Source organism: Condylura cristata, unplaced genomic scaffold, assembly GCF_000260355.1.
Source record: "Condylura cristata isolate star-nosed mole 26May11 unplaced genomic scaffold, ConCri1.0 scaffold00008, whole genome shotgun sequence".
Classification (NCBI taxonomy): domain Eukaryota; kingdom Metazoa; phylum Chordata; class Mammalia; order Eulipotyphla; family Talpidae; genus Condylura; species Condylura cristata.
Genome location: NW_004567109.1, coordinates 32,057,777 through 32,082,264, shown reverse-complemented (window position 1 = coordinate 32,082,264; position 24,488 = coordinate 32,057,777). Strand labels below are relative to the sequence as shown.

The window sequence follows — 24,488 nt, the reverse complement described above, 5'->3', positions numbered from 1 at the left end:
GATGCATACAGTTCACCTTGGGTAATGTGGCTTTTAGGGGCCACGCAGAGTCAGAAATCTGCTCATAACCTTTGACTTCCTGGAAAGGTATTATAGTTATCCCTTGGTGTCCATGGAGGATTGATTTCAGGAACCCTCCCCCTAAGTGACAATGCTTATTCTTGAATTCTACCTCTGCAGATTCAACCAACTGACATCTGTAGTTAGTTGAATCCATGAATACAGAACCCGCAGATAGACATATTCAAGTGTAAGTAGACCAGCTAAGTTCAAACTCATGTTGTTAAAGAGTCAACTGTCCTGTGAAATTTTTTTCACCCAGGCAGACAGAAAATTAGATGGGAAGGGTAAAGTCAAGCATCTCATAAAGGGACACTAAAGCCCAGACTTGATTATGGAAGAAGGCATGAGTGAAAGCACAGATGAGCTTCAGGCACTTGGAACACACATGTTAAAAACTGCTGCAGGTCAAACAGGCCATGCATTCCTCGATGGTGGGTAGCTGTTGGTCCTGATGGTCTAGCAAGCACTATATAGTCAGCTTCAGAGGAGTTCAAGGTCCAGATTGGTCAGCCTTTCCAACCTCCTGTACAACTCCTTAATTTAAACAAAAGGAAGCAGAGACCAAGGGAGGTTAAAGAGTTAAGCAGAAATTTACAAAACCCACTGGTGGTGGACTTGAAAACTCTTAGAATAGCAATTTCCTGTTAGAGTAGTAGTGTCTATAGAAGTAGTCATAGGCACTCAGGGGGTTACAGAGCTCTAGTTCTCCAGGATGAACCCAAAGTTAGACTATTCTACCCTATTAGAACACTTGCTTCTCTGGAACACGTGGCCTGGTTTTTTTCTCATTGGAAAATAGAGGCTGGTCTCTCATCTTTCATCCCTTGCAGACCCCAGACCTGTGGACAGAACAGATGGTCTGTAAACATGTGACAACTGAATGTCCACAGTGCACTCAGCTCGGTGATACAAGTGTCCATGTGTGACTGATCCCAAAGTTGGCCTGAGCGTAGGGTCTGGAGATGAGCTGCCTGTGTCTCAGTGGTTTTGAGTCTCGGGCTCGCCCTGTGCCCATGGCCGTCTGGCAAGGGAAACTGAATTTCCGCCTCCCTGGGAAGTAATATGCATTGATCCATGTGTGATTTGAAGGCTTGTGAGCCTTTAAATGACACCTGGGGTTATTGATTTCAGAAGCACAGCAGATTGTGTTTAGAAATCACTTAATGGGCTAAGATGCATGCAATCATTCAGCACATACTGAGGGCACCTACATGTGGGATGCCTTTCTCCTTCTCATCAGGAATATGGAGAATATATAGTCTCCCTCATAGGTTTGCTGTGAGGAGGGTTAGTGAGACATTGCAGTTGGAGCACTCAACACAACACTATAGGAATTGATCAGAATACTATCTTATTTATTGTAAGTGTCTATGTTCATAAGGTTATGATGACGATGGTAGTGGTGAGGAAAAAGCAAGGTGTGTATAGTGTATTTTTAATTCACACATTGCAAAATTGCTTGTCTTCCTATTTTTTTTTTTAATTCACTTTGTCATTAAATCATCTCATCTATAAGTCAGGGCTGTCAAGCCAGGTAATACCTGAAATGCTTTCCACCTTCCCTGGACCCTGCTGTCTGTGTAGATCGAACCATGCTCCCTGAGACCCCGATAGAATTGCCATCCTCTGTTCTTACATACTGTGTCTGTGTTTAGATATTTTTTCTAATGCACATGTTTACCTGGTTCTGCCCTGTATCATTTTGTGAGTCTTGGGGACGAGAACAAGATCTTTATCTTGGTTTTCCATGGAGTTTGATGCCTAGGAAATGATATTTGAGAGAATACTAGCTCTTTATTCCTTTATCAACTTTATGCCTTTACATATACCTCCTCTTTTTAAACATTCAATCAAAAGCAAGCTACTCTATAGGTCTCCAGCACCTTTATACCTTTGAAGGCCTCATATAAGTAAAAATTCAATTTTTTATGATCTCTAATCCTTCATGACCCTCCCTAGACAAGAAACAGAGAAGAATCTCCACCCCACCAACTGGATTGCTTTGGGACTGATCAGACCCATATACATCAAAGATAAGTTATGCTCATTGTTTATAAAAGAGTTGTGCACCCCACAGAACATGGGAAATGACCTAATATTTGTGCAGAAGCTTTGAGTTTGAGCAAACAGAGCACTCGTTGTTCCCACCCCCTGTGTAAGAGATAGGCTAATGAGCCTGAATCTTATTGAGATTAAAGGAACTAAAATTTTTCTCCAAATATTCAGTGCAAAGGGATAATACTGCAGGGAAGGGGGGTGGTTGTAAATGAACAGGAAGAGAGGCTTTACAACATCAAATAAAAAGAAGCTCTCCATGTGTCATTTCTGCTCACATGGATAGAACTGGAAAGAATTATGCTAAGTGAAAAGTGAGAAAGAGAAAGACAAATACTGGGTGACTGTACTCATGTGAATTTAAAGATCACCCAGGAACAAAAAATACTGAACAAAAATAAAAATGCCAGAATTGTTGCTACCAGTGAGCAAAGGGATCCCAATTGACTATGGTGGAGGATTATGGGTATTGTGTAATATAGTGTAATGCACCAGATGATGTGAATCTCGACTTCTAAATCACACACAGTGTTGTAAACTGTTACCTCAATAAAGAATGCAATTTAAAGATGAATAAAAAAGTCAAAAAATAAATAGGCCATTTCTGTTTAAGAAAAGGTTAACCCTGTTTCACACTGATGGGGACTGAGCCCTTTCTTGGGCTTTTCTAGTCTTTGCACTTGACAGATTAGGATGCTGAAGCTTCAGAGTTCTGCCTAGACTACTAAAACATGTACAGTATTGTAAACCAGCACTACATCGGCCTGAAGGCACCAGACTTGGGGAGCGCCTAAACAGGGGTTCAGACTCTGAGCTTCCATTTCCATACTTGTGTTCTTCCTCCCAAAACCAATCTTGACAGGAACATGGGGATTTGAAGACTGCTTGGCTTCAGATCCCATGAATGTCCTGGGAGGAAAGCACATCACTCAAAAAATTAGAAGATGAACATAGAAAAGGGAAAGGAAAGAAAACTTTGAGAAATATCAAAGTGGCACAGTGAAATCACACTGGGTGGTGGAGGCTGTCTTTGCAGACTGTTTAATTGGCGTTGTATTCTGAGGGTTAGATTAGAGGAAGAAGAAAAAAGACAGTGTTCAACCTGATTTACATGAAAATGAGAAGGGAAAAAAAAGTAGGGTATTAAAATGTGTGAGTTGAATCCTTAGATCTCTGCATCGACAGTGGCATACCGTGGAACTTTTAAATTGGCTACATTGCTTTAATTGAAATATAGAATTGTAATAACACAATGTGACAGGCACCTACTGAGGGGGACCTAGCTGCTCCCACCTCTCCCTGGAGCAGCAAACAACAGGGGGATGGGGGGGAAAGTATACACCAAGAAGCACTTGAAAGGGCTTTGTTCTTTTCCAGGCTCTTTGAGGTTTGCTTTTTGAAAAATGCATTTTCCCCCCTCATTCGCCCCAGGGTCCAATTAATCCATGCCACCCCACCCCTCATTCCCAGCATGTTCTTGCCACTGAGGTATTTGCATCAATTAGGGTGTTTGTTGTATACTGGGTAGGAAGGGGGGAGGGGGATTTGTGAAACATCCAGATTTTCCTACCAAGTCCCCAGATCTGTTGCTGGCCTGACCAAACTGATGAGTTGGACTAGGCTCTCCCACCCCTGATGTTTCCCTTTCAACTCTGCATAGCTGTGTTCACTTGCAGGTGTACCCAGATGTTGGTAATTACTGCAAGAGTCTGCTTGACCTAGAGTCAGACCTGGGACTCAGGCATCAAGGAAGGACGTTTGAGGGTAGGCAGTGAAGGGGTGCTCTGGCGTGCCGCCCCCAGAGGCAGCCCACAGACTGAGTTCCAGCTCTACACTCAAGCTCTTCCTTCTACACCAGTCAAACAGAAGCATTAGGAATCAAACCTAAGCCTGCTTCATCTAAATCTCACAATGCCCAACAAGGACATCCAGCCCATTTGTCAGCACTCTTCCGCCTTTTCTAGAACATTTGTTCACTGCTCTGAATCTTAGTCCTCTTCTCCTGTTTGAGAACCTGAATCTCAACCAGGGAAACTAAATTCCAGGTTGCCCTCTTTCCGCTATATCCAGCCCCCCATCCTGTCAGTACTTGAGGTTCTGGCCACCCACCAGCACCCTTCTTCTTATTTCATCTTTTCCTCTAATGTTTATGACTGAAATATTCAGCTCCTTTGAAATATACTGCTCTCCTCACCTACAAGTCATTGATTCAGATAGCAATGACTGAAGCCAGTTTAATTCCCTGCCCTAATTCCCAGATCACCTTCCCTTTATGTCAACTCACTTTAGTGTTAAAATCAGCAAAAGTTAATTGGAAAAGAATTGAAATTGTCAGTTATAGATTACAGTGTTGTTCTTCCTTAACCTGTTGTGGTGAGAGACCATTTATTTTCTCTTCCCATCTGTAGAAGACCAAGACATAGTCCCACAATGCAGGCTTTATGCCATGTGTTCCTCCCCAAGAGAGTTCCACAGACCCCAGACTCCTCTCCACCTCCCTTGAGAGATAGGGGCACTGGCACATCCAGGAATATCCATGAACACAGTCATTAAAGTTTCTAAACTACAGTAGACGCCACGTTCAAGGTTCCAGTTGCCCACGATCAACTGTAGTCTTATACACAATAAGATATTTTGAAAGAAATCACACTCAGGTAACCAAAACACATTAAAAGTATACTGTTACCGTTTTTTTTCTGTTTTGTTGTTCTTCATTGTTAATCTCTTGCTGCGCCTCATTTATAAATTTTTATTGCAGACATTATGTATGGGGGAAAAAAAGAGTTCCAGACTATACACGATTTCATGGGGGGCTAGGAATGTGTCCTTCTCATTGAGAAGCCAACAATGTTCTGACATGTATTTTATGGTCTACAAACTGGAACTGCTCTGTAAACTGCTACTCATCTGTGACAAGTACAAAAACAGAGCAGTCTCCTTTTGTCTGTGAGGTGAGAGACCAGCTAGCCCTCAGGGTTCCTTGTCTTTGGCTTACCATTCATCTGTTTTCACAAACCAGACACTCATGCTGCAGGGCTAACCAAGATAAATCTTGTTGGATTCGCTGCTCACCTAGCTCTAAGGCCTGCCCCCTTATCCTTACTCACCCCCCCCATTTTCCCCTTTCCCCTCTCCCCCTCCCTCCTCCCCCCCAAGAACCCAGCTGCATCATCTCACCTGGTCTGCTGCAAGGGCCTCTGACTATATGTCTCTGCAGCTCTCTGGTCCTATCTCAATCCATTCTGCAAAATCAAGCCTCAACAATCTCTAAAATTTACCTGGAGTATATTTCCCTTCTGCTTGAAAACCCTCTTGTTGTATCATTTGCCCTTCTGCTAAAGATCAAAGCACTTGAATTGGGCATGGAGGTACTGGATCCCCCAACAACTTTCCCAGTCCCTGTGTCACCCTGTCCCTGCACACTCCTCCCCAGCACGCCCTGCCTTCCTCTAGTTCCTCTGAATTCTTCCAGGCCTTTGCCACTCTTCCTCTTGATTAGAACGTTTTTGCCACACCGTAGAATATACAGCTCATCTACGCTACTGCCTGTTTTAAGTATTTTGCAAAGGGTGAGCTCACTGAATCCTCACATCCACAAGGCAAACTAACCCTATTTGTAAAATGAGAAAAACAAAGCTCAGTGCAGTTAAGTGACTTGCCTGGGATTTGGGGGAAAGTGCACTTTTTGTGATCAGCCCCCCATCTATGGACGGACGGTGGGGCCTGCATTCATCTGGATTACCCTGCCTCAGGAGTGTTGGACTGAAGACTCAGCCACTGAGAGGGAGGGAATCACAAACCCTTCCAGATGCCCTCCTCCACCATGAGCCCTTCCTCCTAGAGTCTCTGCATTTTGCTTTTTCCCACCATCATCCCTCCAGCTAATCCTTCTTTCCTTTCAGTGTCTCATCTCATTTACTAGGTAATGTTAACACCCAGCTGTGCAAACCCAGGGATTCCTTATTAGGCAGAGCCTGAAGAACAACTAAAAATAGCCCCATCTCATCCATTTTCTCTGGAAGTCTGGGTTGGTGGGCTTCTGAGACTCAGGAATAATTGCATTGACTGCCATCCTGCTTGGGCCCACCCTGTTGAGGAGAGAGCTGCCTTACTCACTTCTAGACCTTGGTCATTGTCAGCTTCTTCATTGGTGCAACCTTGGGCCTGGTGAAAGACTGCAAGCTACTGAGCTAATTTCCAGGAGGACCCAGCACAGCCTGGCCTCTGAATACATGTGAATATGCAGGTAGAAATCCCTTTAGATGAATAAATGAACTATTGAGAAGATGGTAAGCATTTTTTCCCCATTTAAAATAGGGGAAAGAAACCCCTGAACTTTGTTGCAACTTCCCAGTATCGTATACTTTGTGTCATCGGCCTCTACTAGAAGCTTGAGAAACTCTGAAAAGAGAGGAGAATAAAAGCCTTCTCGATGAAAATAGTTGAACAGGCACTGGCAATGAGAATATTGCATGTGCTGTAATTATAGATTTTTGTTTGTTTTAAATCCTGGCGCTCAATCTGTGAATTCAGTTTAATAATAAAATACTAGAATTATGCATGCAAGTGCAAATTTGGTATCATGTCAGTCAATTCCAAACACTATTTACAGAATGGAACCATTACACTGCATTAATATAATGAAGACGGCAGTGGAGCCTGCTTCAGTATAATATCCTTAAAACATCCCCGCAGGATAGTGACTGTAGCCCTTCTTAAGAGATTAAGCTTATCTCAAGCCATCTTAACAGCATTGGAGCTTTGTTTGAGAATCTTGTGGCTGGGGACCTGCTCTCACCAATGTGGGTAACAATTATTGAAGAAGGAGAAGTAGACAAATATTCTTGAAGGGGGAAAAAAACCTCTGACCACGTTTTCTGTAAACATCTTCTGTCACCCTCACTACAAAGATAACACGGCATTGGCATTTGATTGATTACATAGCTACTGCTTCAGTAGATGGGGAACTCAAGGAGAATGGGGGCTCTTTCGTGCCGATCTCTGCAATAATAGACTGTGTTACATAGTGATTAAAAATACTGATTCTGGAGCCAGATAGCCTGGATTCAAATCTCAACTCCACCAGCAAATTAAGTGGGTTTGCATAGGTTCGTAACTTTCCTTTGCCTCAGTTGCCTATCTCATAAAGTTGTCATGGGGATTAATAACATAGAGCCCTAGGATGTTGTCTGACACATGGAAGTAGCTTATTGAATGCTCAGCTATTATTCTCATCTCCACATGTCGAGCGCCCAGTACAGTGATTGGTGTAGAGTAGATGACCAATCAATGCGTGAGGGTGGAAGATGAATGGGTGGATGGGTGAATAAACAGCATAGCTAAAATCCACAGCGTGCGCTCTTATCTGAATCTATAGCTTCCTTTGTATTTCAATGGCTCTGCCAGAATCTAGGCCTCTTCTTTGTTGGAACTTGAGGCTGCCCGGAGATGATTGGACTTGGTTCAGATAGCTATCTGGAGAGACAAAGAGGTTTGCACATCAGGGACTGAAGTTGAGCCTTTGCGAATGTACAAAACTGAGAATTGATGCAGAAGTCATTATTAACTCACACATTTAACAGGATGTTTGCCTTTCAACAAAGGGTGACTAATTAATGTAACAGTTGATTATGCAGCTCCCTTAATTTGCTACTGGTTTTCAAATACCAAAGTAATTACACCACTAAAGAGGGATAGTCTCTAGAAAGTCAGTCTACAAAAGCAATTCAGAAGGGGTTGACTGTGGGTTCTAAGTCCTCTGTGGACATCACTTGTGCTTAGGTGTGACTTGGCAGCAATATTTAAGTACCCAAGTAGAAGTCAAATTCTCTGGCACCATGCCAGGGTAAAATGAGGTTGGCATGATGAAGAGAGATGAAGACCCTGTGACAGGTTGAAACTCTGCCTCAACCCCACAACTCTGGAAATGGAGCTAATAATATTTCCCTCATATGGAAGTTAGAAAGATTAATGTTCTTAAACAGGACTTGGCATAAGGTAAAGACTGAAAAATCTTTAATATTACTAGTATTCTTGATCTAACTTCTCTCTTTCCTCCGGGCCTGTGTCCTAACATTCCTCCCCATGGGTTTCATTTCCCAAGTATGCCTGCCCTCTAAAGACCCTGCTTTCCCATTCTGTTCTGAGTCATACTGTATATAATGTATGATCTCTATAACAATGATTTTGAGATGTACCTTTTCTCACATTTTAACACCTGCAGTCAGGATCTGTTTGGCAGTCTGTACCTTAGATTCATTGTAATATAGTGCCTCTTTTAGGGCTGTTTCCATGTCCAATATCATCATTTGTGTGTCCGAGCAGTGAGGATGGAGGCTGTCATGTATTTTCTCCATAATTCTCAGTACCTAGACAAAGCACTCAATCAGAGCTGCTAAACAAATAGGAGGATAAATGAACAAACAATACAGCTAGGTGTCTGATTTTGTTGGGGAGCATCTCTTTGGATGCATGCCAGTATCTGAAAAATAATAATGTAGCACTTGACACTTACATTCGAACTAGTTACATATATTCACTAATTTACTCTACTTTCACCATAACTTGATCAGTAGATGATTGTATTGTATCTTCGTTTCACAAACAAGGAGATTGAGGTCCTGAAAAGTCAAACAGCATGCCAAGCTCCTGTAGCTAATCATGGTGGTGCTGGGGTCTGGACCTAGATGATCTGACTCCCCAGCTTACAATTCTGCCCCTGTATTGCTTGTGAGTAGTGGTTTAAAACTCAATCAGGCATTCAAAGTCTTGGATGATCTACTCGAGCATCCACTACCATCTGGACAACCCTTGTAGTTCACCCAGCAAGTCCCATTCCTTCTCACACCCACTTTCAAGAACGATGCAATTGGCCGTATTTTTTTCATAATCCTCTGTCTGGAATCGCACCTGCTTTCCCTTTATCATCGATTCAAATGCAGAACTGGCTTCAAAGCTCTTCCCCATCCAACTTCTCATGTTATCTTAGGCACCCACTCCATCCCACGAGGAAGTCCCCTTCCTACTAGCTTACTGTGTACAATAGCTGGTGACAATTATATATGTGCCAAGTCATGCATATAAAGTGCATCAGCATTTGTTTGTTGGTTGTCTTAGCTTTTTCTAACCCTCTTTCCACTTTAGACCATCGGCTATTTGAGGATCTTACTTATCTTCGGGTTTCCCCCTAATTCTACCTATTCCAGAACCCCAATAGAAAAGATTAAATATGTGTTGATAGATGAATTTATTATGAGACACTACCTCTATGTTATGCAGCCTACTCTATTAACATTTTATTTATCATTCAACCATCCATTGAGTACATTCTGAGACCTGAGCTGATCACTATCATCCCTACAGCTACTGTTATTACTAATAATAGCACCTGACATCTAATAAGTACTTTTTTCAGACATCCTGCTAAGAAACATATACCTCATCTCTTCTAATCCTTCAGTATGTCTGTCAACTGCAGCTTACAGATGATGAAACTGAGACTTAGAGACAGTAAGCACTACATCTTACATGTGTTGTGACCACAGGCCTGACAAGACTGTTTTGGTTCATCTCTGTAACCACCTAGACATGGCTGGCCCTCTTTGAAACCCACAGTGAATATTTATCACTTGAATATAAAGTGGATGGATGGACCTATGAGTCCATTATTAAAAAGTGAATTTAATCATCACCATTGAGCTTCCTCAACCAAATGGGCAGAGAATTCTGAACTGAAATGAAGTCAGTACCCAGTTCATGCAACTAAGAGCAGAGGTGAAGAAGTGATGAGGTCTGATTCTCCTGTGAAAGAATGTTTAGTCTTAAATAATTTTACCACATGGACTGGTGAAAACCAGTAAACTGGTTAGAACTTCACAAAGTGGAATTTTAGAATGTGTGCTTTTGGTATACAATATACCAAAGTATATAATTCCCCAGGCAGTTTACATTAGATATCATTAGTGTTTCAGTCTAAGACTGGTTGATTATGCCTTTCTTGAAGACCTCATGATTGCTCACAGTCTGAGAGAACATCAGTCCTTATGGTGTAATCCTACAATTTTCTTCTCACATCTTTAAACAAGGAAAAAGCCATACTCTATTATGCATGGTATCTCAGAGACTTTTATGTCAAACAATTTGATCTTTTCTTCCCCTACTGTGGCCTATAAAATGTTTTCACAGGATGTTAGGGGTCACAGGGACACAGAAAGGATCTGTCTTAGCAATTCATTTCCTCTGCCCTCCAGAGGTCACCCAGCGCCTCCCTTTTAGATGGACCTTAATTCAAGAACCTTGATCCTTCAGAGCTTTAGTTTTTCTTTTTAAAATTGTAATTACTATATTATCTTGTAGATTGTTGTGAAGACTAGATGTTGTATAAGTTTAAAAGCCACCACAATAGCACCAAGTACAGCAGACCTTGCAGTTTTGACTGCAGGGACCCACCTATTCTGAGATTTTCTTGTAAATAGCCAATGTAAATGTATGGTCTTGAGAAATACAATATAGTACTGTAAATACCTCCCTTTTGATTTTCTTAATAGCATTGTATTTTCTCTAGCTAATAAGAATGCAAACTATGGTACAGATAATATACAAAGTAAGTGCTAATTGACTATTCACATTATAGTTAAGGCATCCTGCCAACCAACAGCAACCTATTAATAATTAAGTTGGGGGGGGAATTAAAAGTTGTGTTTTTTCAACAGCACATCATCCAAGGCCAACCTCAAATAGTAAGTAAAAGTAAGCTATTATTTCTAAAAGAGTTTTATTTAACTTTAATAAAGTTGGAAAGAACCATCAAAATGGAGTATTTTTCCTACCTTGGTTGGAATTATATGAACTCCATGGATTCATACACTACAGTTTCTTTAAGAAAAAAGCTCTAGTTAGTAACTAACCATGTTTTTGATAAGTAAGAGTTAGACAGTGATGAACTAATAATGGTTTGGATGACTTTTCTCAAAATTTGGAGTATGTAAGAGTTTTTATAAGGTTGGTGACCTCCAGGTATGAAAGGGATCCTTGTTGTCTACTCATGGCCACGAAGACTCTTGTTGTCCACTCATGGCCACGACTCCACCACATCTCCAGCTCCCACAATAAGTAACCATTGACTTTGGCTTTGGAGTCAAATAACATGTATTGCTACTAGGTCAAACTCACAAACATCACATACAACCATCCAGCTCCTTTTTCTCCTGCCTTAATAACTATCAGGTCATGGGTTGTTATGTGGAAGCATCTATTACCCTGGGCCCAGTGTGACTGCCTCAGAGCCCTGCCAACTCATTCTGGACATTTATATTAAATACAAGATGAACTTTTGTTGTGACAAGCTATTGTTTCATAGTTAGCCTAGTCTATCTCAGTATTAAGTTGTAGGTCTTAGAGAATACAAAATAATAGGTAATTTTTATACATTTTAAGTTGCACACTTGAAAAAAATCATTGTTCATGCATTCATTACTTCCTTTATTCATCATTCTTTCATGTTTTCATTAGCCCATGTATTCAACAAACTTCCTTCCAACATACACTCATTGCCAATAGGTATAATTAATCAGACTCATACACCTATCCTTTGAAAAACAGGATCTAGCTAGAGAAACAGACAAGAAAAGTTTATAAAGATGGTCCAGTGTGCTAAGGGCTGTGATAGGTAAGGAGAGTGTGAAGGACATGAATGTCATCTTTGGGAAGCTTTAAACTGAGTTTGGTGAATGAATAGGTGTAGTATTTATTTGTTTGACAAATGTTTATTAATCAACTATATGCCTGACACCAGGGATACAGTAGTAAGCAAGAAAGATAAAACAATAAATAGAGATACCAATACATGAGCAAATTAATTTTAGCGTGATAAATATTGTGAAGCCCACAAACCTACAGAAGGGAGACTTGAGCTTAGCTGGTCAGGGCAGGTTCCTGTGAAGGATTAGCCAAGAAGATGCCCCAGGAACTGGGTTTGCCAGGGCTCAGGAGATTCCAGTCATGAGGAAACATAGTGAAGCTCTCAGGATCTACATAGAACGGAAACATCAGGCTTAATTTTATGTCAGGTATTGCTGGTACCCTCGATTCTGCTTTTGTTGGATTTAATTTTTCCTTAAGCTCCTTTGCTTGAAATGGGTAGTTTAAATTTATCTCTTGCGGTGGAGGGATCTATTATGGGATGCGTGTGTTTTTATTTTAGGCATTTCGCAAAGCAGTATGCTGAGAAGAGCCAGGAACAAACGAGCAGTAAGTTTAAGCAAAGAGATTGAAATAGGAAATTGGCATGTGTTGTAAATTCAGAAGACCACAGGTTCTAGGGTTTGAAAGGGCTGGGTGTGAATCCCAACACCAGTACTTTTTCATCTGGCTGATTTGGGGCAAAGCAATGCTGTCCCTGCTTTAATTTCTTCACCAATTAACAGGAGGTATATTAATAAGACCCGTTGGCTGACTATGAGGTTCAGGTGAGATAAAGCATAAGCATTCTTAGCATGGTGATTGGCAAGAAGAAAACACTCATATACCAGTATCAGCTATTATTGGTACAATTACCATCATTTTCATCTTTATTTTTGTTGTCATTATCACTGCTAAACTTTTGGAGGAAGGCATTCTCCCTCCCTGTATTTGCAGGGATTTTTATGAGAGCTTTGATTTCATTTATTTCACAAATTACTTTAGAAGATTGCTCCTGATATATCTAGTCCCAAATTCACATCCTAGTGTTGGAAGCCTCTTTTATATATTTGTTTTTAAGCTGAGTCCTTCCACTGTTATAACCCTCCATCCGCCCTTCACACCCCAGAGTTCTTTCCTCTGAGTCAGCCTCCATATATCTATTCACGTCTGTTTCCATCCAGAATAAAATGTCCTCCTTCAACTGTAATATGTTGAGTCTCTGTGTTGAGCCTGTCATCAAGGTGGACAATTTATTAATATGATCCCATAAATTCTCCCTCCTCCCCCCAATCTAAAGAGCAAATGAGACTCACATAGTGTTGAATTCCCTACCAAATCCAGTCAGGAGATGGATGATAATGATGCAGAGCCACTCGGTCCTGCAACATGGGGCTGGAGAGAGGCTTCCTCCATGTCTCTGAGGCAAGGGAAAGTGGCCACACCTCACTTACCCTCAGTCCATATTGCCAATGTTGGAAGACAGTACATCTCTCTGATGTAACAAGGGAGAAGATCAAATCTACAAGATACTCGTAAAAGCAGTCTGCCCCACCCACTGTAAGTAGCCATGGGAAGCTAGTGATGACTTCTCTCAGCTCTAGTAGAATCTTGTCCCAGATCTTTGCTGACATATCCAGGCTAAATTCACGCATGGCACAAGAGTCCTCTCAGAGCTGAATCAGTCAACCCAGAGTGAAGAGGGCAGAAAGTTTAGTAGGTGGGGAATAATAGGTCACTTCTGGAAAGCAGTAGTCAAAGAAAGCATCTTTACAGGAAGTCGTTGATAGGTGAAAAATGGGGAAAATAAGAGCAAGTGAGGGGGCAGAGCACAACTCAGGACAAGCCAGGCTAGGGGAGGGATTTGTCTATGCAGTAGGACAAGGTCAGGGACAGACACATTTGCCATGAGTGGCTTCGGAGAAACCAAATCCACAACCCTTATCCGCTGGCTCCCATCCAGCCTGGCCTCCTGGGAATTTTCTCACTGTTCCTGGTGGGATCCAGGGAGAGTGACAGGGCTGGACTCAGAGAGTCCTGCAGGAGATGATGAAGGAGATCTACCCACAGGATATACCCGTTACAAAATAATTGTAGAAGCAGATATACCCACAGGATAGATCAAAACTGAAAGCCTGCTCATTCTAAAGAAGGGAAAATGCAATGATAATTTAGAGGTGGGGGAGGCCAATTCTAGCAGGACTGCATTCCCTCTCAGCCCACTTGTAACTACCCTGACTTGATGCCCTCTGACATTTGCAGATATGCAACTGAGAAAGTGTAGCTAGGAACCAAATCTCCATGTGAAAGAGGAACAAAGATGTTAGCATTTTGTGCTAGAACTGCTCAGGCTACTGCAGAAGGGAGAATGCTGTAAGATTGCAAACTGCGGGAGGACTCTGACCCTGCCTTGGGAAGTAGCTGGGTAAAAGGACAGACAGCAAGCTTCCTTGCTGTTTGCCTTGCTGATAGTAGGACTCGATATTATTGAAGGGTGGAAAATTAATGAACAAGTGAAAGAAACTACATTCAGTTAAGAAGGAAATGTAAAATGAAAATTAAAATTTGGAAGATGTCAGCTCCTAGATTCTTGACCCTTGAGCCCACCAGATATTCAGGGTCATCTTCTAACCGCTTGCAGAGGTCTCTCATTTCATGCACATCTTGTGATGTGTGAGTCATTGTCCCTATCTTACAAACCAGGAAATGCAGGAACCACAGAGTGAAATCATAAGCCAGGGTGGTAATTGATTATTGGAAGACTGAGATTCATTGACTAACGTCACTTATTGGAAGCTTCTTATGAACCCAATAATGTATAGGCATCAGCCCTCTTTTCCTGAGTCACTCCCAAGGAAAGTGTTCCAACACCTCTATTTTGTAGAAGCTGACACCAGTTCTCACATTGCAGATTAGGTTAGCAGGCTTGCTCTGTGCTGGCACAAAGGCTTCTGAAGGCCTGGATCCCAGGCATGACTCTGGAATTGGGCTCAATGAGCATTTGAATCATTGCTTCAGGGTGATATATGTAGCTTTTGGTACCAAGAAGGCACAGAACCAACAGAGGACAATACCTTCCAACCCAAAGAACACCACTCACCTCTCTGCAGGTCTCTAGCTCTGAGACTTTAGCGCCTCCATCCTTCAAAGGGGGAAATCAGTCTTCCTCTGTCTAAACTGAGCAGCACTTTGTGCTGCTATTTAGCAGCTTCAGGGATGGACTGGTGAACCGGGTCCAAGCTGTCCTTGCAACCTGTCCCAGATCCTAGGCCTGACTGATCCAGACTGGCAAGCACATGCAATATAAGAGTAGAATTGCTGTGTGAGCCCAGCTCTACCTGTCTCTTTCCCCTGTCTCACTAGCTCTTTAACCAGTTTCCCCTACACCTCCTATGAGAGTGGCATGAATAACCCTTACCTCTGCCCAATTCCAGTCACTTCCTTCCTGAACAAGAAATGGAATACTTTGTATTATTTCTGGGAAAGGGAGGCTTTTGGATTTAATTTTTATTTCTTTTAAGGACAGGAAGCTAAATAGGAAGGTTTCTAAATGCTTTCTTTATCCTCAGAATACAGGTACGTAGATCTGACCATCTCTGATGGGTCCCCTCTCACCTGATGGGTCTGGGCAGGGCGCCCAGCACACCATATTTTTATGCTCATGCACGGGTCCTTGACAGACTTTGAACTCAACGCCACAGTTATTCATTCAGCAAGCCTCGCTAGGGGCCTCTGGCATCCTTGAAACCTAGTAGGTATTCAGTGAGTAATTGTGTTCAACGATCGAATACATATACACAATGGTGAGAGCCCGGTTCCCAAAGACTGTGTCCTTATGGCAGTATGAGAGCCCCAAGAGGCTTACTTCCTTCTTCCTAGGCCTGGATAAAAAGACAAAGTCAGGATCATCTTCTGTGTCTGATTGACAAAGAGAGGCATGCAAGCAGAATCTCAATATTCACCTGAAAGATTCAGACAGGCCTGTGTTCAAATCTTAACTCCTCCACTTCCCAACTGGGTGGCATTGGCCTGCTTCAGATTCATCTCAACAGCAGAGTTCTACAATGCAAAGTGCATATTGGGGGGAAAAAATCAAAGCAAATAAATTCCTCCCATTGTTACATATTATTTATGAGATGTGGGTCACTGTTGGAGGAGAGTGAGTACTGTTGCCTGTTGAGCAGCACCTCTCCACGAGGCAGGTGCAGTGGTGAGTCATTCTGCAATGCGCTAGCAGAGGACACTGTGATCCAAGGACACTAGGACACATACCTAGTGCTGTGCCAAAGTTAGGGCTGGAACCCAGGTTGCCTGGTTCCTGGGTCCATAATCTTTACCTCTGTGCTTATCACGTCTATCAAAATGATAGAGAAAGCACTTGGACCGAGTCCTCACGGGTGCTAATTTCAGATCTGCTCCTTAGTAGATGTAAATTTGGGGAGGTTATATATTTTCTCTGGGCTAAGCAAAGTCCTCAACTTACCATCGAGAACACTTGGCATGTTCATCCTATTGCTTACCTGCATACAGGTGCAACTGGTGAGGAAAACATTCCCTTCAGCAGGGGTCTTTGTTCTGCAATTAAAGGCGCCTCACTAATCCTTCTGCTTCCCAGATGCTCTTGGAGCCAGCTATATTTTTAGCTCCTCTTTTATATGCCTTACTCTGAAGACATCTTATTATTCATTTCAAAACTTGACAACTCCTATCACTTTGTCCTCCCGTTGCATTCTGATACACAAAGGAAGAATGGGATATAGCAGTCTAAAGCCAAGTTTGCTTCTGCTCAGTTGAGTCCAGAGCTGCAAGGATTTCTTCCAGCCAAGACTGCCCAGAGGTCCCCGCTGGGTGTCTGCTGAGAGTCACAGGTTCTCCCACCCAGCCTTGCCCACTGTGCATGTTAGAGTGACAACTGACAGGCCATGTGTGAGTGCAGGGAGGGTGACGCAGATGCTCCCGTACAGTCACAAACCAGCGGCCACAGCGTATTTCTGGCACAAGGCTGAAAAGTGTGTGGGAGTGAGTGACAGAGCCGGGAAAAGCATCTCTAACGTCGACTCATGTGCTCAGTAAACATTTGCTAAGTGTTGACTATGCACCAGGCTATGTGCTAGGTAAGGGCATATATTTTCCATAAACAGAATTTCCATTGAAATAACATGATCTTACCGTGCTTGGGCAGCAGGCTAAGATGGTGCGTGCGCTCATTTGTCTAGTTCCCCTAACAGCTCTCATGTGGAGACAGCCATGCCCATCTCCCAACTGAGACAGCAAAACCACAAAAAGGGTTTAAGCACTTGGATCACTGTGTGACTAGAGAGCCCAGGCTCCGCCTTCTGGCTCCTGAGCTTGTGCTCCTAACCACTGTGCCACTCTCCCCTGGCCCTGGCCGGATGCTGCAGTTCCCTGGACCTAACACACAAGACAGCATGTCCAGTACACTTAGGCCTCATGCTGTAGGTGGGATGATTATCACCCATAGCTGCAATGAGCGCAACCGAGCATTAAAGTGGTGGAAGCAAATTTTGAGAACTACTGACAGTAGCCGAAAGAGTTGAGCTCCATGCTGACTGGCGCAGAGGTGGCTGGGGGTTTTAATGGGAGAATGGGGGGCAGGCATAGCCAGGACTATATAGAGGCAGGGAAGTGAGAAATTACTAAAACACGAAAGGGGTTGATCCATGTACAAACCAGCTGGATTTGCCAACTGATGCTTACCCAAGCTTAGGCTCCTACCCACAACAGGCACTGGAGACAGGGGGTGGCTGGAACAAAGGATTTCTTTGGGAGCCATGTGTTTTCTCAGACAGGCACTGTAACAGGCTAGGGTCACCCTAAGGGGCGTGGCCTCACACTGTTAGAACCATGTTAGTGTATGTTTAAATCTTTATAGGTCCAGGCTAAGGCCAATTAGAGAAGGGGGTACAGAGGAGCCCAGCTGGAGTTTGGGGAGGGAGAGTCATTGCTAGTGGTACTGTCCGCTGTCCATGTCTGGTGTGTGCACCAACTCTTCCATGTGGACAGACCTCTGGTGCCCCTGTGTATGTTCATGAATGAACACCTAGAAGTTACAGGTAATCGGTCACTGTACATCAGAATAGTGAGTGCTCTGAGCACAGAGATGAGAAGCTCAAGAAGCACTGAGTGGGGCAGGGGTCAGGTAACTCAACAGGGAAATGAAACGCCGTCAGGAGCCCTGGGACTCAGTCGCCATCTGAAATCCCAATGAGATCCTCAAAGTGGCATGACATGGCATCACATGTTGGCCCTCACCTCATTCTGCTATAATTTATGAGAGTCGGGAAAGTGTCCATTCAGATGACCACAGATGAACACCCCTGAACACTCAGACTTCCCCACAGCCACTCAGCTCTGCGTTGACATTTGTACATGGTGCTGCCTATGCCTCTGAATGTTCTTTGCTCCACTCACATCTTTTGTGTATCATTCCAAATACCTCCTCCAAGGATATGACTACCCCTGTTGCATGTTCCCTCAATGATTTCTCAGCATCTTGCGATGAGAGCCCACGACTGCCTGCTGTGGTTCTCAAGGTACCCGGCTGTGTCCTGCAGACCATGTGCTCTAGGAAGGCCGAGCTGCCTCTGGTCCACATGCGTGTCAGGTTCTCAGCCCGCAGAACCTTCAGCCCCTCAGAGGCCTGGGGCTACCCTCTGAAGAGGGCGGTGCCAGGGTGCAGCTGTGCTTTCGGTCCTCCCAGGTCCTTGCCATCACTGCTACCTGCCCAGCTTCCCATGCAGTCTTCGAGGTGATCCTCTGAGACAGCCTCTCATAAAGGGATACCCAGACCAGTACAAGTTATATGGCTTCCGCAGGTCACAGTAGAAAAGAGGGCAGCAGAGCTGAGGGGTGACCCAGACCTTCGGGTTTGACATACAGAACCAGTTTATTCGTAGACTTCCACAGAAGGTGACAAATTACCTTATGCTGGGAGATAGGAAGATATGCCCAATCTCCGAGAACTACCAGGGCAGCCATTAATCAGAAGCACACCCCCTCACTGCATTCACCCCAGCACCACCACCCTTCAGGTTCTTCAGAAAGCTTTGCATGAGGTCCTATGGATCATGGGCCTTGGGCTGAGAAGCAGGGTCTAGAGGAAGGTAGGATCCACTTTCAGCTCATAAATATTTTACAGGGCTATCCCAAGACTAGAAAGTCTGTGGCTTTCACAGCCCAGGGCAGAAAGGTACCAGCCCCAGGGCACCTGCAGCTTGGCCAGGGCACCAGACCCTCCTCACCTGCAGGACCCAGGTGCACTTGTAACCTTCTGTTCACTATGAGCCACCTGCCCCGATGTTTCAGCTGTGCATCCCCTTGGTACCCGTGTTCTCGCCAGCCATGGCTGTGCTACATATGCTCCCTCTCTCGCTGGAGAGGGACCCCACTTTGCAGCCCACTGGGAGGGTCATTAACTGCTGAGAGCAACAGCAGAGTGGAGTAGAAAAGAGCTGGCAACTTTACACCAGTTTTTTAACCTGGCCTTTGAAACCCTGTACCCTGCCCACCCCTGACTGCCTTCTCACTCTTTTACTCCCTTCGAGCATTTTATGCTCAAATACTCCCAACCAATGGCAGATTCCATCTATGACATGTTCTTTTATATTTTATCACTTTGCATCTTCTTGTTATCCCTCTGGATGGGAGATCTTCATCCCTACCACCCTGTGCTCACACCCTCTCCGAGTAGCCAATTCAGTTCTCCACTCTAACCTGTTTTAACCTTTATTATGGCACTGGTCCAGTGTTCACTTATGCATTCAACAAATCTTACTGAGTCCCTGCTAAGCATCAGACACTGTGTACAGTGCTGGAGATGCAATGGGGAGCCAGAAACTGACATAAGGACTGCTTTCCTGGTCTCTATAGTCTAATAGAGGAGACAGATCTTAACCAGGTAATCATGCAGACGAAGGGATAATTACAAACTGTGCTGTGTGTTAGGGGAAAGGGAATGGGTTTCTTTGAAAACATTAAACAATAGAACCTGACTCCTTGTCTCCCCCAGACACTGGGCTCCTCACCAGCAAGGATCTTGCCAACTCTAGTGTCATCCTCTGAATCACAGGAGAGTCCGAATGCAGTTGTGGGGACAACTTAGAGCTGGGCCATAGGCTCAGGGGACTGGGTGCAGAAGCACTGAGAGACTAATCCTTTACCCTCCTTCTGGTGTGGCTGAGTGCACAGAGATAGAGGTGCATGCCAGGAGGGGGGTAGTAGTGAGGGGGGGTGAAGGAATAAGTGAACAGAGAAGACAGAGAAGAGCCGGGCAGAATTTGACCATTACTGCCCTTAAGGAGACAACCTGATAGAGTAAAATAGGCCTGGATTTTGCCATCACACCAAATTTTAGCACCAGCCCTAAACTTCACAATTCACCACACGTTGATTGGACAAGTTGCTTAGGCCTCCTGCACCTCAATCTTCTCATGTTTAACCTGAAAATGAAAGAGCCAAGGTTTAGAGTGTCTTAAGTTCATGTCATTGCTACCCTCAGACACACTAAGGTGAGTTGAAGGAGGTGGTCCAGGAACAGTGCTGGATGCATTTGCAACAAGGCAACTTTGTGCTAATTTCTTTTACTGACAGTTCATTTTCTAAGGCAACAGCCTAACAAATCATGGGGCCAATTAGTGAAAGGAAAACAATTGATCCTGGTCGGTAGAGCGCTCGGCCCACCATCTCGGTGGTTTGGCAGTGTATTTGGGGAAATGCTGCACAGCACTAAATGGGAAATAATTGGATAGACACAGCTATAAATTGCATGGCACTCCACTCCACTCTGTGTCTGACTTAAGTAGCAAATTCTGACAGTTACTAAAGGGTGTGCTATTGTACATTGGAAAGTGGAGCAAAGCTAGCAGGGACCAGTCCTGCCCCCTCATTTTACAGATGGGAAAATTAAGGCTCGTTGAGGGAGCAGAGCTGGAACTAGATACCTAAGATTTAGTTGATTCTCCACTATGTTCTCTTAGGGATGCCTTCAAGGGAAGGGATCTGCAGATCCAAGCAAGCTGGTGACCGTATCCCCTTCCTGGAACTGCCATCACCAGTTACCCCAGCTGAGTGGCATCAGCAATAGGAATGCACTGACTTAGATCTGTTGGCTCTCACCGAGAGACTCAGCCTCTGAGGTCCATGAGAGAGGAGTTCTATAGTGCCTCGCTCCTGGTTTCTGGTGGTTTGCTGGTAATCACTGGTATTCCTGGGCTTTTCAACATGCTGCCCCAACCTGTGACTGGGTGCCCCCAAAGGTCCGGCCTGGGTCTGTGACCCACTTCACCTTTTTCATATGCACACATGCCCTCTTGAATGAGGGGCCCGCCCTCTTCTAGTGCGACCCACTTTTAACCTGTTCCATCTAGAATGACACAATTTCCCAATAAGGTCATATTCTGACATCCTGAAGCTTCAGACATCAGCCCATAAATCTTGAGAGGGAACAATTCAACCTATAGTGACAATTTGAAAAACAGAATTTTGCTCTGGACCAGAACGGCCATCTATTAAGCCTCTCTAGGTGTCAGATAGGACACTAGAAATTTTAGTAGCTTGATCTCATTTAGTCCTCATCCCAGTCTCAAGAAGGGATAGGAGAGCATTAACGTTCAGAAAAGGCAGGTAGATTGTCCAGGGGGCATAGGGAATACAGGTAGATCAGGATTCCAGATGCTGATCTCTTATCTATCCAAGTCCATGTGTTTCCTCAGCACCCATGTGTCTAAGTAAAATGGATCTTAGAGCCCCTGTTTGCCACTGCCCCCCACTCTCCACTGTTCATCCATTCTCCACCGTCCTTCATATCCTTAGAAATGAAGGCACCAGGACCTAGATTCCTAGTTTCTCATTTTAACCAATGTTCTTCACACCAGCTGCATTTTAGTCAATTGGCTTTTCTCTGAGTTTCTATCCCACATACGAGTGTTCTATGCGGCCAAGGCAGAAGTTAATTTCAGACTGGTTACAACACAAAAAGTAATTTCCCGTTACATATAATGACCTCGTTTCTGCAGTGACTTGTGGCAAAACATGCTGTTTCATTTCCATTCATCCACACTTATTTACCTACTTGCTACAGTAATTTTATACCATAAGCTAAAATGTTGAAATCATTGGTTATATCACTAAACACCTACAATGGTTATTAGAATTCTTCATGCAGAAAGAAACAGAAATAAAAACAAGAGATTTTAGGAGAGTGAAAACACAAGCAATTAATGGACATTCAAAACTGTATTTAAGAGGCTGTATTGTGGAGGCTGCCGGGGGTAGGGAGCCAACCAGACCTGGCAGCAACTTAGGGCCCCCCTTAATCAACAGTGGTTCCTAGGATGAGCTGCTCAGTAGTGGAAGTAACTGCTGAGTGTCCATTGGTGAAGCAGTAAAAGTAGGGGAAACTGTGTGTAAGGTTGTGGGGTAAGCAATGTCTGAAAGGATTATGATCCATCATGAGGTCGAGTGCTTGGTTGGTATGCTCATACCCTTTTTGCAATACTTTGAAAATAAGAAGATCTGAATCCTGTGTGTGTCTGGAGAACCTCCCAAGTTTGGGATTTATTTCCACAGGTTTCAGAAGTGGAAGTTGTTATATATTATTATATATTATATATGCTATATATTATACTTAAATATTTAAGAAGCATGTTTGAAAATAAAAATGTTGGGGGCAGATGTTTACACTTATATGAGGGATGTAGGAAGGAACAAAGGAAACTAACAGCTGGAACCCTAAGCATTGTGCTTCCTGAAATGCTCCCGGATGTTAGGCCACTGATGAACTTCATGAAGACCTTTTGTCTGCAGCCTGCTTTAAGTTCGGTGAGGTGTTCAGTGCCTTGTATTCTCCTGTTCTTATAGGGCGAGAGGTTTGAAAGTGGAGAAATAAGCCTGTGAAGAATTAAATTTATTTCATCAGTATGTTATCATGAAAATACTGAAAAGAAAATTTCAGAGAATAATTCTAAAACTTAACCTTGGCCATATTTTCTTTTTCTTACTCTCTTCCTCTCTAGATAAATAGATAAGAGATCAGTAAATAAATGAACAGAGAGCTAGAGAGTAAATAGCAACATTAGGTATGCTTATAGCTATGGGGATTTCATTACTTCTAGACCTTAACTGCAAACAGTGCTCCAATATAGTTTTGAAATCAGGAATTCATATTGATAACTTCTGATTCAAATGTAAAATTACAAACCAAACTTTTCATTTGTAACTCATTTTCTTTCACTGAAAATCTTGCTTTCTCATAACAGTGTATTTATATATTTGCTTTATCCTTCCTTATACCCAGAGCAATTTCAAAATTGCAATTCCAATATTAATGACTGCTAGCAATAAGTTAGGCATACACTTGCCAGTAAGTCTTGCGGAAAACCCTGAGTAACTTCTTTCAAAACCTGTTTGCTCCTATCTAAGCTAGGGAAAATGATGATCCCTGTATTGTGCAGAAATCTTGTGGTTGCAAACTTCCCTCAGAGAGACATAAGCTGCAAAAGAAATCCACTGGTTGATATAACTGAAAATATGTGGTTGCATTTCCTAGGATGGCAGCGTCCATGTTCTTAGAGGAGCTCAGAGTTTGATCTCACTCAGTTTTTCTCCCTTCCCTGGTCACTTGACTCCCAGAAGACTTGCTTGCACCTCTTCCTTGTCCAAAACACACAATTACTCTGTTTCCCCCAAGGACGGTCTCACCTGAGAGAACTATGCTTAGTGGTTCAACACTCTAATACACTCAAACTGAGACTCTCAAATTCTGTTGCCCAGGAACGATCCAAAGCATTAAGAACCTATCATATATCAGAGATGTTTTAAGTGGCCCACTTCTCATACCTATAGGGACCATTCCCATTTTACAGAGAAGAAACAGGCTCAGTGAGACCAGGTGACTTGCCCATGACGTCAAAGCTAAGATCCAGATCCTTCCATCAAGCTCCATTCTTTTTGGAAGTGGGGATCAGAGAGCAGAATAAATAAATTAGTTGAGTATTTAGCACAGAATAGACGCACACACACACAACTTCTGAGAGCCTGGAACTGAAGGACTGCAGGAATGACTGTGACTGAAGGGGAGAGCCACCAGTCCCTACCACCACTGACTATGATGGTGCTGGAGACAAGTCTGGGTCATGTGACAGGGGACTTTGCTAGGACTCCAGTGTCACCAGTTTCCAGTTGAAGGTGGCTTTCCCTTCTAAGCCTAATCTGCCCATTGCCACTTTGATGATTACTAATTGATTATGCACACCTGGCTCCACTTTGCCTCACAGAGCAGATTTAAACCCGAATCACAGGTCGAGGATGCACTCGGCTAGTTTAGTAGTTCATCAGCCTATTTTTAGGTGACTTTACTCACATCTTTCCAGAGCTGTGTTTATAACATATGTTTAGAGAACTCCTAGGTGGAAGCTTGGTTGTTTTTTTTTTTTTTTTAATAGTTGTTGTCTTGTTATAAAATTTAAAAAGGAATTACACTCGTGTCTAGAGTAGAAAAAGACATGAGTATTTGCCAAGTCCAACCTCTCATTTAACAGCCAAGGAAACAGAATCTAGGGAAAGAGCCATAGAGCCGTTGAGGCTGGCTTCCAGACATTTATACACATATATACAGGATGCATAATTTTAAAAATGGGATTATATCAAACACACTATTTGTAATAAGCCTTTTT

At 43.3% G+C, this 24,488-nt stretch overlaps 1 protein-coding gene across 2 annotated transcripts in view; it reads left to right on the top strand.

The window, feature by feature from the left end:
• Nucleotides 1-24,488, top strand: part of DAB1 (Dab, reelin signal transducer, homolog 1 (Drosophila)) — a 353,365-nt gene that overhangs the window by 261,520 nt on the left and 67,357 nt on the right. The window lies entirely within an intron of this gene.